The 5694-nt window shown below is 35.7% G+C and overlaps 1 pseudogene; it reads right to left on the minus strand.

The window, feature by feature from the left end:
* Positions 1-911: 911 nt before the first annotated feature.
* On the minus strand, positions 912-3277 carry LOC101561699 (annotated as a pseudogene).
* Positions 3278-5694: the final 2417 nt, after the last annotated feature.

Genomic DNA, 5694 nt, shown 5'->3' on the forward strand with positions numbered 1-5694 from the left:
CTTTTTTATAGCTATAGTGTTTGCACTTATGGCCTAATATGCAAAAGCATTAGTTATCAAAGCTTGTTAATTTCTAAATTTCAATTTTTGCTATTAGTATTACTAACTGTACTTCTGTAACAAGGATACATTTTTTGCTTTAACCACATATTCTCCCATGGGCAATAATAGCTTGAGGCAGTTGGGTAACAAACCCAACAAAGCCATATATCAAAGAATGGAGGACAGTGCTAAATGGAAACCAATATCACATTGTCAACAGAAAAGGTAAAATCTTGGGACACAACAAAACAAGTATCTCTGGTAAGGGAGAGATAACTAAAGAACAGACTCTTTACAGTGAGGGTCTGATTCCAGTGATACAGCTACCTACAATCAAACTTTACCAAAAAATAGTACAGAAAACAAAATAAAGAGTTCTCACTGAAATAGAAAATGACAAACAAAGGAGAAAAATGCAATCTCAGGCCCCAAGCTCACCCAGAACAAATCCAGGAGACATCAGCATAGAAGAAATTAGAAGTCCCACACCTGAAGTCTCAAATATGATGTAAAAAACTGAAGTAAAAAAAAAACTGCAGAAGGTTATAGAGGAAATCAGATCAGAAATAATTTCTTGGGTTAAAAAAAAGAAATTTTAACTATAATGAAAGAATTACTGTTTCTAAAGAAGACAGATTTAAAATAGAGAAGAATAGAAGAAAATCTTTTCTTTTTAATTTTAAAATGGTTTCTTAAATTTATTTATTTATTTTAAACATAACATGAAGAAGGTGTTAAAACTGGTGTGATTGCTCAAGAGAGTAAGTTTTCCAGATTTTGGAAGGGATGAAGAGGGAGATATTCAGAACCCTTCACAAGAATTCCCCCAGCTTGATCATAGTGAATTAAGGATGTATTCGTGGAAGCAGTTACTCAATGACATCAGACTGACAGATCTTTCTTTCTGCACCAAATCCCATTGAGTTATCTGGTCCCCTTGGCTGGTGAAGAACCATTAGGCGAGGAACACTGGCATTGTCCAGGGTGATGTTTTTCAAGCAATTCACAAACTGATGAGGTTGAGGGGCTGCAACAGCCTCAGGTCCCTCGCAAACTCACCAAACATTATAGGCACTGCACTTACCAGTACGCTGGTTAAGGATCACTGAGAACTCAACCTTGGCTCCTGCCTGTAGCACTAAGCCACTTGAATCTCTTTCACACGGAAAAAGATCTTGCTATCTTCCACTTCATAGTTAATGAAGTAAAACTGATTTCTCCCACATTCCACTGTGATCCTACACAAGGGTGTAATGTTATAGGCCATAGTCTGTGCATTTTGGCCCAGGACAAACAACTGGAACTTAACACTCTTCCCTTTCTGTAGGCAATCCCCTTTGTTGGCCATCCCAACTATGCCAAATGGATATATCTCACCCTTAATATCCCCCCTCCCACAGTTTCAATTATTCCTTTATACTCAGTCTGTGTTGGATCAATACTGCTCAGAGGGCAAATGACTTTACCAGAGTAGATGGTGGGATCAGCTTCATCAGAGAAACCATTCACTGAGTGAGTTTTGTTTACATTTTCAGCACTGACTTTGTTGTCTTTTCCCTTGGACAAGCTGTATTCAACCATGTCCCCCAGTTCTAGGCTATAACATCACCAGAGAATTCACTGTAATGGGAAAGATATCCTTATCATGATTGGCTGTTTCAATAAATCCAAAATTATCTTTCAGAATTGCCACATAACCCAAGAGCCTCTTGGAGCTGGAATTACTACCTAAAAATCACACACAAATTGCAAACTGCTGCCCAGGCCTCTGTTACTAATAGTAAATTCAACCTTATCTCTTATCTGAGGAGAAGTAGACCCTTCCAAATCCTTGGCTTGAAAAGCAATAGTCAGTTTAACTCCACAACCTTCATAAACAATAATGCCATCCTCAGCCTCCTTCTCCTTGGCTTTACTGGGGCTAGCGCTTTTAGGATTGGAAAAAGTAGCTTATTTTTCTACAGTTCCCAGAAAACAATGTTCTGGATGAGAATGGAATGAAACCGTGCCCTTGGCAAGGTTTTAAATCCTAATAGCATGATTTCTTTGGGCAGACAGTGTGTCAGGAACCACAGTAAATTCTACTTTATCTGCAATATGGAGCTGGTTCCCATTCAGAATTTCACTGAAGTGGAAGAACATATGAGCATCCTGATCCACATACTTGATTAACAAAACCCATTTCTCTTGGCATGATTACACCCATTTCTCCAAATCTTTCATGAACGGAAATGGATTTGATAGACTATATTGATTGCTTGTTCTAATTTGTCATGTCGATCTGTTGAATTATTAAACCTAACATGGTCACCTTCATGTAGGGTCACCTTGGATTCTGTATCTTTATCTCCAAAAGAAGTTCTTTAGGAATCACAAAATCAGCTTTGATTCATTCTAGCAGTGGGTGATTCTGTTTTTTACTGGGTACTTTTGAGATAACTTTGGTTACAATTCCTTCAAAATGTTCAGTGCTGATATCTTATAAAAAATGGATGACTATTCCTAGAGGAAATAATCTAGTATCTGTTGCAACTTCTTTACCATTTCTGTCCTTGATTGTGAACTCCACATCATCTCTAGACTGCAAGGTTTACAGATCATCTTTAAACTCAGTGTAGTGGAAGAATATCTCTCTTACCACATCACCTCTTTCCATAAAGACAAATGCCTCCTTCATGGCAGAAACTATTCCCTGACAGCAGCCTTGGTTTTTTTTCCCAACAGAATAATATCATGAGGACTTACAGCAAGAGTATATTTATTTAATCTCCAGTTTCCAGTTGAACATTCCCTTCAACATCTTCAGGGGTTTACATCAGGTGAAACACTTCTCCATTACATTCGGAGTATACTCTCCCTGTTGGACTCTGAGCGGGGGAAGCTGGAGATTTACTTTCTATGTTTTGAGGAACAGCACACACAATTTGTTCATTCATTAATTCATTCTTCAAGGTGGATTTCTTGTTTTATCTTCACTAGTTTAATAGCAATTAGTTTGCCAGTCTGCCCGTCAGATGATATTTCAAAGTCAACATTATCTCCTACTTTTAAGTCCTGCAGGTTGCCATTGTATTGTGAACAGGGGACAGAAGTCTAGCTTGATGTTCTGAACACTGAATAAATCCATAAGAGATTAACAGTTTTTCAATAACCCCTGTTTCATGAAGTGTGGCTGAAGTACCGTTGGGGTACTGATTATGTCCATTGTTGTGGAAAGGCTTGGATCAAAGCTCATCTTTCAGTGATAATCAAATATTTCACTTTCAGTAGTATCAGCTGATTCTTTCTTTTTCATCACAAGTTTCAAAGGGTGAAGGTTGATGATCTGAACTTGAAGCAGCAGTTTCAGAAGGTAAACTTTCTTCTGTTACTCTTCATACCCAATAGCTCCGCACTTCCTCTCAAGTGCCACCATAAGCAGCATGGCCCAGTTTGATGGAAACGTCAAATAAGCAATATAGGAAAGAAATAGAATGCACAAAGCAGATTGAAAGAGAAATACAGGGCACTAAAAGGTCCATAAAAGGTTGAAAACCATTTGAATGAAAGTGAAGGAGGAAATGATCTGACATTCAGGAAACCAAAGCACATAGAACTCCAAATAATATCCACCCTATTAAATGTACACCAAGACACATAATAATCAAGATCCCAGAAATTCAGCACAAGAACAACAAACTAAAAGCCACTAGAGAAAAGAAACAGTTTATGTTCAAAGGAAAATCCATCAGAATAGCAACAGATTTCTCATCACAAATCATAAAGTCAAGAAGAATATGGAGCAAAGTTTTTAAAGTCCTTCAAGAAAACAAGTTCCAATGCAGACTGATGTACCCTGCAAAGCTATCTTTCAAGTTTAATGGAGAAGTAGAATACTTCTATGACAAAGAACAATTAAAGAAATTGATGATGACCAAACAAGCCTTATACAGAATAGCAAAAGACATTCTAGAAAAGGATCAAAACGACCCAAACTACAAGAACAACAGAAAGAACCTGCCAAACAGGGCAAACAATTAAACACAGGAAAAAAAGTAGGAAACAAACAGCTAGGAAATAATAGGATAAACATAAGCCAATACATATTGATTATAGCTACAAATATAAATGGACTTAATTCACCAATTAAAAGAAATAGTTTGGTAGGGTGGATCAAGAAACAAAATCCATCAATATTCTGCAAGAGAAACACATTTAACCCATAAAGAAACTTTAAGGCTGAAAGTCAAAGGATTGAAAACAATACTACATACTCCAGAAGCTCAACAAAAAGCAAGGGTAGTTATACTGTTTGCAGACGATCTAAACTTCAAACTAAGAATGATCAAATGAGATAAAGAATTTCACTACACACTGATTAGGGGAAAACTTCAAGAGAAGATATAGCACTCATAAATATGTTTTTATGAAATATGGGAGCACCAAACTACAGAAGAAAAATTTTAATGTGCACGAGAGACTTAATAATCAATAACACAATCTTAACAAGGGGCTTTAATACCCACATATCAAAAAGGTAGGTCAAGTAGACAAAAAATTGACAAAGAGGTAGCAGAACTGATCCAAACCTTAAAGCACATGGACTTAGTGTACATATACAAAGTGTTATACTCAGCAACATCCAAATACATATGAGATGGTATCTAAAATGGACAACATACTAGACCATTTGTCATGCTTAAGCAAATGCAAGAAAACAGAAATAACCTCTTTGTTATTATCTGAACACAGTGTAAAGAATCTGGAATTTAACCCTAAAATAAAGAATAAAAAATCCCATAGATATTTGGAAACATAAATAACACCTTCCTCAGCAACCAAGGTGTTGCAGATGAAATTAAAAAATAAATTACTATCTACAATCTAACAAAAATTCAGACACAACTTGCTAGAATTTGTGCAATGCAATGAAAGAAGTTCTCAGAGGGAAATTTAAAGTGTGAACTCACACATAGGAAAATAGAATGAGAATAAGTTCCCTAATACTGTATCTCAAGCTTTTAGAAAAAAAAAAGCAAAGCAAGCCAAAAAATGTGGGGAAATTATAAAGATTAGAGAAGAAATTAATGCAATTGAGACAAAGGAAACAACAAAAATAATTAATGAGTACAAAGCTGGTCCTTTGAGAGATTAGATAAAACACTAGCCAACTTCATAAAATATTGGAAAGAAAAAAAGTCAAATCCAAGCAATAAGGAATGAAAAGGTCAAAAGTATTACAGATCCCAGGGAAATGCAGAATGTCATTAATAGCTATATTGAAAATCTTCACTCTCACAGAACTGAAGACACAGGAAGACATGGATAGATACCTAGATAGGTACACATTACAAAAACTGAATCAAGAAGATAGAAAATTCTAAAAAACAGAATATCAGCTAATAAAATTGAAAATGTAATGAAAAAAACCTTACCAACAAAGAAAAGCCCATGTCCTGATAGATTCATAGCTGAATTCTACAAAACTTTAGAGAAGATTTAATCACAATGCTCAAACTCTTAAATGAATTTGAAAAAACAAGCAATCCTCCAAATAATTTTTGGAGGCAAGTATTATACTGATAACAAAACCAGAGAAAGACTCAAACAGAAAATGAATTACAGACCGATCTTTTTCATGACTAGAGTTATAAAAATCCTCAATAAATTACT

Source organism: Octodon degus, unplaced genomic scaffold (assembly GCF_000260255.1).
Source record: "Octodon degus isolate 3935 unplaced genomic scaffold, OctDeg1.0 scaffold00099, whole genome shotgun sequence".
Lineage (NCBI taxonomy): Eukaryota > Metazoa > Chordata > Mammalia > Rodentia > Octodontidae > Octodon > Octodon degus.